General features: G+C 37.8%; 1 pseudogene; it reads left to right on the top strand.

Annotated features, from left to right (window-relative positions):
* The first annotated feature begins 735 nt into the window (after positions 1-735).
* LOC117804593 lies at positions 736-3202 on the top strand (annotated as a pseudogene).
* Positions 3203-9881: the final 6679 nt, after the last annotated feature.

Raw genomic sequence — 9881 nt, 5'->3', positions numbered from 1 at the left:
CTCAGAAGTAGAATTATTGGATCATATGGTAATTCTATTTTTAATTTTTTTTAAAAGATTTTATTTATTTATTTGACAGAGATAGAGACAGCCAGTGAGAGAGGGAACACAAGCAGGGGGAGTGGGAGAGGAAGAAGCAGGCTCCCAGCAGAGGAGCCTGATGTGGGTCTCGATCCCACAATGCAGGGATCACGCCCTGAGCCAAAGGCAGACGCTTAACCTCTGTGCCACCCAGGCGCCCCCTATTTTTAATTTTTTGAGAAACCAACATGATTGTTTTTCATAGAGGCTTGCACCATTTTCCATTCCCACCCGTTATGCCCAGGGTTCCAATTTCTCTTTACCTTTGCTAATACTTGTTATTTTCTCTCCTTAGTAGCTATCCTAATGGGTGTGAGTTGATAATCTCATTGTGGTTTTGATTTGCATTTCCCTAATGATTAATGATGTTGAGCATCTTTTCAAATCCTTGTTGTCCGTATGTATATTTTTGTTGGAGAAACATTTATGTAAGTCCTTTCCTCGTTTTAAAATCAGGCTATTTGAGGGGCGCCTAGGTGGCTCAGTCATTAAGCATCTGCCTTCGGCTCAGGGCGTGATCCCAGAGTCCTGGGATTGAGCCCCACATCAGGCTTCTCCGCTGGGAGCCTGCTTCTTCCTCTCCCACTCCCCCTGCCTGTGTTATCTCTCTCTCTCTCTCTGTCAAATAAATAAATAAATAAATAAAATCTTTAAAAAAAAATCAGGCTATTTGCATTTTGTTGATGAGTTGTAAGAGTTCTTTATATGTTCTGGTTATTTACCCTTTATCAGATACATGATTTGCAAATATTCCATTCTGTAGGTTGCCTTTTCACTATTGATTGTATCTCTTGCACAGAAGCTTTAAATTTTGATGTAGTCCATTTTACCTGTTTTTTTTTACTTTTGTTGTCATATTCATTAAATTGCTGCCAAATCCCAATGCCATGAAGATTTTCCTCAGTGTTCTCTTTAAGACTTTTGTAATTTTAGTTTTTACATTTAGGTCTCTGATCCATTTTTGAATTAATTTTTGTGTATGGTGTGGGTTATGGTCCAACTTCACACTGCATGTAGATATACAGTTTTCTCGGTACCATTTGTTGAGAAACCATCCTTTCCCACTAAATGGTCTTGACACCCTTGTTGAAAATCAATTGACCATATGTGTGAGGGTTGATTTCTGGGCTTTCTATTCCATTGGTCTTTATGTTTGTTCTTATGCCCATACCATATTGTTTTAATTTTTGTGGCTTTGTAGTAAGTTTCAAAGTTAGGAAGTGTGAGTTCTCCAGTTTTATTCTTTTTCAAGATTATTTTGGTTATTCAAGGCCCCTTGCAATTCTGTATGAAAACGAGGATCTGCTTTTCCATTTCTGCCAAAAAGGCTGTTGGACTTTTGATAGATATTGTGTTGAGTCTTTAGATTGTTTTGGATAATATTGACATCTTAATGATGTTAAGTCTTCCTGCCTATGAATAGGATTGTCTTTTCATTTATTTATAGCTTGTTTAATTTCTTTCAGCAATGTTTTCAGCATAAAAGTCTACCTCCTTGGTTAGATTTATTCCTAAGTATTTTATTATTTTTGAGGCTATTATAAATGGAATTGCTTTCTTAGTTTTCTCTTCAGATTATTCATCACTGGTGTATAAAAACAGAACTGATTTTTGCTCTTGTAGCCTACAACTTTGCTGAACTTTGGAAAGTTTTTGGAAACCTTTTTGGAAAATGATCTTTTTTTTCATGGAACAATGAATGATCTACTTTCAGCATTTTCCAAATCTACCCATATGTCCCTGCACTATTATTAAAAGGGCCATCTTTATCCACCACTAACATGAGTTCATTCTTCTATAATCTTGGTGTAGAAAAAGGCTTGCTGTTACTTAAAATACAGAAGCATTAAAAGAAAAGATTGATATATTTCACTAAATTAAATTTTTGTATAACAAAAAAATCCCATAAATAAAAGTTTGTCAAAGAGAAACAGGGAGTAAATATTTACAATATATACCACATAAAAAGGACAATATCTTTTACATTTAAACAGCTCTTAAAATTTGAGGGACAAAAGCTTTCCTGGTTGTGGCACCATGCAGTGAAGAGCTCTTGTCTGCTTTGGCAGCCATGCAGTCCAAGGGTCCTCTGCAGTCTGTGCAGGTCCTTGGACACAAGAAGATGGCCACAGCTGTAGTCCACTGCAGACGGGGCAGCAGCTTTAGCCAGGTGAATGGGCAGTCCCTGGAGATGATCCAGCAGTGCACACGGCAGTACAAGCTACTGGAACCTGTTCTGCTTCTGGGCAAGGAATGATTTCCCAGGGTGGACATCTGAGTCTGTGTGAAGGGTGGTGGTCACATGACCCAGATTTGCACAATCCACCAGTACAACTCCAAAACCCTGGGGTCCTATTACCAGAAATACGTGGATGAGGCTTCCAAGGAGGAGCTCAAAGACATCTTCATTCAGTATGACCAAACCCTGCTGGGGGTAGCTGATCCCTGTCTAGGTGAATCCAAAAAGTTTGGGGGCCCTGGTGCTCATACTTGCTACCAGAAATCCCATTGATAAGTCCGTCATGAAGATCAGAGTTCACCTTGGTCATAAACAGTGGTTGTGAGAGTTAAGATTTCAAAACAAAACAAAAAATTTGAGGACAAAGTTACAAAAACCTGATATAAAAATGGAATCAGATATGAAGAGACAACTCACAAAAAAAATAAGACCTAGTAATGGCCTAAAATATATGGAAAAAAGTTCAAATTCACTCATAATTAGATAAATGCAAATTAAGATAATACCTATCAATGGCAAAAATTTAAAAATATGACCGTATACTTTGTTGGTGAAGCTGTGGAGAAATGGGCACTCTCATACATCACTGGTGAGAATGTGAATTGTTATAGCCCTTCCAAAGGGAAATTTGGCAATAGTTAAAAATACTGCATACGTATTCATTTACTTTTTGACCCAGCAAGACCATTTCTGGGACTCTACCATTATGATACACCTCCAACAATAAAAACGCATACACACAAGATATTCACTAGAGCAATGTAATGCAGTGTAATTGCAATATATTGGAAACAGTCTAAATACCCATACATAGCAAAGTGATTAAAATGCAGTATATCCATTCAGTGAAGTAATGGAACTGCAAAAAAAAAAAAAAAAAAAGGAATGAGAATGGTCTGTATCAACTGATATGGAGTGTTTCTGAGATAATATATTAAATGACGAAAGTAAAGCACAGGAGTATCTATAGTATATGGTCTTTTGTGTAAGAAAGAAAGAGATATAAGACAGTACATGTGTATCTGCTTATTTTTGTAGAATCAATACTGAGAGGATAAACTGGAAACTAAAGTGATTATTGGTAACCTACAGGGAGTAGGTGGGAAAGGGGTGCACAAAAGTGAGGATATGGGAACTGGGTATCAGGAATGAGGAAGGAGTGACATTAGAGGGGATGAGGAAGAAAAGAACTTTATTCCAAGTTGTTTTGGAAAATAACATCTTGACTGGATACTGTAATGGTAAAGGTAAAGAGAACGGCACATTAATGCTGTAATATAGTCAGTAAATATATTTGTCACAGGGGCATAGATTAACAGTTCAGAAAATGCCTTGTGTGTGTACTCAAACTGAGTAGGTAAATATGGTAAATAGGTAAATATGTTTTAGACAACAAAAACTGGGTTTCTCACAAATAAAGAAAGGAGAAGGCTAAAATGAACTCTGGTGGGTTGGTTTGGAATCTGAGAGATCAGTATATGTATCGGTTACTTTGCATATGTTACCTAGTTGTGTCCACTGAGAATGACTAAAAGGTGTGATAACCCAGCAGTAATGAAAAAACCGAAGATCCAATTTTTTATTTCTGATTCTCCACTTTTTGGAGAAGTGGTTGATTCCAGGACTGAAACAGAAAACACTGAAGGTGCCTGGGACACCGTGGTGTGTGCCAGGTAACAAAATGATTAAAAAAAAAAAAAAAGGTGGGGGGATAGTGTTTGAAAGAACATGGGAGCAAAACTGAGAGTTCTAATGGCCAAAGTTGGAGCAATTTGAGCAAAAGAAATAATGAAATCATTGGATTATAATCCCCAGAATAATAGTAAATATCCATGAGTCCATACTGATATAGATATGAAATGGGGAAATGAACAGTTCTCATTTATGGTAGAATTCCAGTGAATGACTGTGGAAGGATGGTGGATTGAGGGAAGTAGAAAATAAGCATTAGCTAAACACAGTAATAATTGTTGCAGACGGGATCCACCAATTGATTGTAAAATTGGTGAATGAAAATTTGAGAAGAAGTAAAATTTGTATAGATTCAAAGTATGTCTCCCAAGATCTTCATTAATCGCAAAGGGAAAGACAGTAACTTCACTGAGATGAAACCTGCCAAAATTTGTCTTAGTCAATGCAAGGTGAACATCACAATAATAAAACATATTCACATCTTGAAACCCATGATAGAGAAAGGATACATCATTTCTTTGTATTCTTGCCAAAAAATATGTAACTTTAGTCCAATCATCAGAAAACAGCCAAACCCAAACGAGATATATATGACAAGGTAAAGCAATCAGAGTCAAGGTCATGAAAAACAGGGGAGACCAAGGCATTGTCAGAGATTGGAGGAAGCTAGGAGATGTGACAACTAAGTATAACTATGTGGGAGTTTTTTCCTTTTACAATGGCCTGTTCTTGCTTAATGAAATCTATTTCTTTATTTTCTCTTTGAACATTAAAGGCATGTTTTAAAGTGTCTTACTTTGTCTTAAAATGTCTCTGTTTCACATTGTTCCATTATATGTATTGTAGTCCTGAGATATGAATTCTATTCATGTGTCCCTTCATTACTCTGCTTTTTTTTGCGTGTTTCCCACTTTTTGTGCACTTGGGAAATTCTCTTTGCTTTTGGATTTAGCTCTGTATTAAAACGAATTTTGTTTTTTGGTTATATCTCAACTAGTGTGAAGGAAGTGAAAGAGGTGGTTTCTTGCATTAATTAAATCTATATTGATGGGAAACTTCTCTCCCCTATTCCTGTTCCATTTAGGAACAAAAGAGTAACTGCTTTCAGTGTATTAGGGGGCTAAAATAAAGCAACTCACTTTCCTAATGTTTGTCTTACAGTTGCAATATATGTTTTTGTTTGCTTTTTGGTAACAGTATATTATGGTTGAGGTCAGGATTTTTTTTCTGCTTTTGTAATAGAAGATTATCAACTTATTTGAAATAATTTAGAACTCAAGTGATGGTAGAAAGAAATAGAAACCTTTTCCCTTTCCATTTTACTATGTTGGAAGCATAGGGGAGGAAAAAGGCAGAAGAGTTACTATTGGAGGAATATATACTTATAAAGGGCCGGAATTAAGGCTGCTGAAAAGGAAAACTTCACCCTTCCTAGCCCAAGATTCCTCCCATTGTCCAGATTTGAATTCTGCTGAATTAATCCCTCTGTCTCTCTCTCTCCCCCTCTCCTTTTTAACCCTTTGGTAGGTTTAAGGCACATGTATGTTATGGTTGTAGTTTTTAAAAGTCCACTGGGCCATTTAGAATATGTGACTGCCAGGGGAAAATGGAAAACAGTTCTTTCATATACTTGAAATACTATTTTTCTTCATTTACACCAAAATTAACTATGAAGCCCAAGAAAGTGAAATAGGGAAAAGAAGAAAAATTCCATAGTAAATAAGGATTTGGAAAACATAAAGAACTGTGAAATAGTAGTCATTCAGATCATGTGAGACAGGGAAGAGGAAGGCCTACAATTATTTCCATCAGAAAACATCAGAAACAGGTATTTATCAACACATTATGGGAGAATTTTTTTCCAAGCATTAAATGGATCTGAGATCTTAATTTGATAGTACTGAAAAAATTGTGTGGCAGGCATTGAGTTCCTAGATTTAAAAGCACAATTCATATTTTAGTTCAAAAGTATTTCTTTTATGGTAATGCTCATAAAATCACTGGAAATTGTATTCCTATTGTAAAGTCATCTGCCTGATATAAACTGATGGCAGCAGAAGTAGTGATAAAAACACGTATCCTCCAGATGAAATTGCTGATATTTGACTAGTTGAAACTTGACCATGATTGATAAAATTGATATCAGGTCTGTTTTCAGTTGTGTTTTTTAGTATTCATAATGATATTATGGTCTTCAGTTTTCTTTGATGGCTGAGTTTTTATTATTTATTTCTTCCACAGAAGTGAACAGTACCATATCTTTGAAAGATTTGCGAATACTGTTTTTATATGAATTTAAACTAGGACATAGTGCAGCCACAGCAAGTAGAAACATCAATTCTGTCTTTGGAAAAGGCTCTGTTAGTGAAAGGACTATTCGGTGGTGGTTTGAAAAATTTCGTTCTGGGGATCTGAGTCTGAAAAATGAGCCTCGAGGGAGACCCAAATCTGTTTTAAATGAAGATCAATTGAGAGCCATGGTGGAAGCTAACCCCAAAACAGCAATTCGAGGCCTTGCAGCAGACTTAGGAGTTTCTGCTACAACAATTTCTCGACACCTGGCTGCAATAGGAAAGGTGAAAAAGTTGGACAAGTGGGTAGGTCACACCAACTGATGGATGATCATAAACTGAGATGATTAGAGACGTGCTCATACCTTAAGATTTGAAAGAGCAGAGACCTATTTTGGAGAATATCATAAGCTTTGACAAAAAATGAAAGTGGTCTGAACAATGGTTGGATGCTGAAGAAGTTCCCAAATGTGTTAAAACCATCACTGCAACCAAAAAGAAGGTTCTGGTAACTGTATGGTGGTCTGCAGAGAGAGTATTTCATTACTTTTAACTCAGGCAAAACTAACAGCATCTTACTGTCAAGAAGTTGAAATTATGTATCAAAAACGGATCTGAAAAAGCATTCTGCATTGGTCAGCAGACATGGATGGACATATACTTTTCCATGACAACATTTGGCCACTGCAATCCCAGACCACCATAGGGAATGACTGCATTGGATATGGCAAGAACTTTTGCCATATCCATCACACTCTTCTCACCCTTTTTCCCTTCCTTCCTTCCTTCCTTCCTTCCTTCCTCTCTCTCTCGTGCGCTTTTCTTTTTTTCTTTCTTTCTTTCTTTCTTTCTTTCTTTCTTTCTTTCTTTCTTTCTTTCTCTTTCTTTCTTTCTTTCTTTCTTTCTTTCTTTCTCTTTCTTTCTGAGATTTTATCTATATGATGAACAGGGGGAAGGGCAGAGAGAGAAGCAAACTCCCCACTGAGAAGGGAGCCCGATACGGGGCTCAATCCCAGTACCCTAAGATCATGACCTGAGCTGAAGGCCCCTGCTTAACCAACTGAGCCACACATGTGCCCCTCGTCTGACCTTTTTTCAACAGATTACCCCCTCTGTCATGATTTGGAACTCTAAGAAACAGAATATTCTCTAAATACAGAACAATAATTGAAGGCTTTGAATAAATTTTAACAATGCTGAATTTTATAAATATATTTGGAGACATTTATCATTGGGGGAAAGCAGTTAATGCTAACAGTGCATATTTTGGTTGAATAAAACTTTTTCTGAAAAATAAAACATTTTCATTTTTATATAAAGGCAGTTTCATATAGCTCAACTTAATACCTTCCCAGACCCTGGCAGAACATGAAGACTGAAAGATACCTAATGTACTGGAAAACTACAAGCTGCCCCTGAGTTTGGGGCTTCTTCATTGGAGGAATATGGAACAACTGAGTGTATGTATTTGTGATAGGACTCAGCCATGCAAAAATCCAGGGAAAGAGGGTCTTAGGGAGATGAGCAATCTCATCAAAAGCTCTCAGGCTCTCGGAAAATATTTTTTGAATAAAGAAATGAAAGCATGTTTCTAACACAAAAGCCGTGCACATGGTAGACATGGCACAGTGGTGCTTTTGAGTGGTGATACTCTGTCACACAAAGCCAGTCCCTTCTTTCATGTGTTTTCCACTCTGATTCTTTATTTTTTAAAAAATGTAAGTGGCCTATCAGAGACCATAATTAATGGCCTCTTTATGATTTTGTAGCTAAATTGCAGTTACTCCTTCTGGGAACCACGGATAAAGATACTGGGATGGTCCTCTGGCTCTCTCCCTCCTGACGATCTGCTATGTCTAATCTGTGAGGGAGAGTTAAGGAATCCTAAACGCTGAGAGGTGAGAGAAGGACATCTGGAATGGATCTTACCTAGAGAGAGACAGACAGAGGGAAGGAAGGAAGGTGAGGAATGGAGGGAAAGATGGGATGGAAATCCCGTAAAGTAGATTTTGATTGTGAGCCAAAGAATTAAAGACCATGGGACGCATTACTGCAAATTAAAAAAAAAAAAAAAAGTCTGTTCTTTTGGGTAGAAGCAGCCCAGTATTATGACACAAGGCTTTGTGAGCAGAGTGTCTTTCAGTTCTAATTTACTGCCCTGGCTGGGTGCCCTGGTCTGGAGTCTCCTGCTCATTTTACTGCTCCATCCTTGGGTTGTCAAGGAATCTATCCAGTGTTTTTGTGGACTCCTGCTTACTCAAGAATGAAGCCTGAGATTTAGCTCAGACTGATAGGGTAACAAGGCTAAAACCAGAAGTGTCATGGGAAGGACTTTATCTGAAAGGCAGCAAGCACAAGGGTGAAGTCAAATGGTCACAGAGGGTTGGCCAGTGTGAAAGAAAGTAGTATTGTCTAGTTACTTAGTCTGGGTAGAAGTTGCTTTATGGCCATCCACCCTTCTCTCAATTCTCAGACCCCTTTCAGACTTCCAGAGCTGGATGCTGGACTTTGGTCCAAAACAGTCAGCAAATATGCCCGTTCAGCCCAGATGAGTGGTTTCTTCCAAAAGGAACCAGTGAAATGTGATGAGACAGGGAGAGGAACAGTTATAGGATGTTGAGTTATCCTATCAATCATCCTTACCACCTCCAACAAGGGGTGTAGACTTGAGAGGCAGAAATGGACCCTGTAGTTCTTGTGAGCAAGCACATGGATTGAGTTGTGCCTGTACTACTATTAGTGTATTTTGGTTATGTGAGATAGTAAATACCCGTTTTGCTTAAGCCATTTTGGAGAGCTGAGCTTTCCATTTTGGCAAAAGAAAGATTCCTGACTCTTAGATACCCTCCCTGAGTCTTACTTAACTTTAAAATGAAGTTCATGATGCAACCTTGCAGGGTTTGGGGAGGAAGACCGACAATTAATAGAAACCACAGGCACAGAGTAGATGCCCAATAAATATGATTTAATACCATAAAAAGTAGAAGAAAAAAGGCAAAGTAAGGTGTGTAGGACACTTCTGGAGGCCCCTCTATGTCCAGGGTAGCCCAGTTGGGCTGAGTTCAGTGCTCAGTGAAGGCTGGTGCATGGCTTGTACAGTCTAGAGGTAAACAGCTGTAAAAGAGGGCTGACCTCTTCAGTCACTTTGAGCCTGTGGCTTTTCTGCAGTAAGTGCTTCCTGACCCAGTGCATTATTGGCCCCATAGGAACAAAAGAAAAGCTCTCTTTCAGGACAAAGATGAGGCTTCTCATTTTCTTTGTCTTTACTTTGGCTTTTCTTTTTTTTCAGATTTTATTTTTAAGTAATTTCTACACTCAACATGGGTTTGAACTCACAACCCCGAGATCAAGAGTTGCACACTTCCACAGACTGAGCCAGCCAGGCATCCCACGGCAGTTATTTGTATCTTTTTTTTAAAAAATCATTCCTTTTTGAAAATATGGAATATAAATGTCAACAGAATCAACATGGAATGATGATCATCTGTCCACTGCCTTGGGAAAGTAGGAACTGTAGCTTTAAATTGATAACTATTTAGGAGCCATATTGGATTTTCAAGAAAAATGATAAATTTTAT

Source organism: Ailuropoda melanoleuca, chromosome 12 (genome assembly GCF_002007445.2).
Source record: "Ailuropoda melanoleuca isolate Jingjing chromosome 12, ASM200744v2, whole genome shotgun sequence".
Lineage (NCBI taxonomy): Eukaryota > Metazoa > Chordata > Mammalia > Carnivora > Ursidae > Ailuropoda > Ailuropoda melanoleuca.
This window is presented reverse-complemented; position numbering and strand designations above follow the sequence as displayed.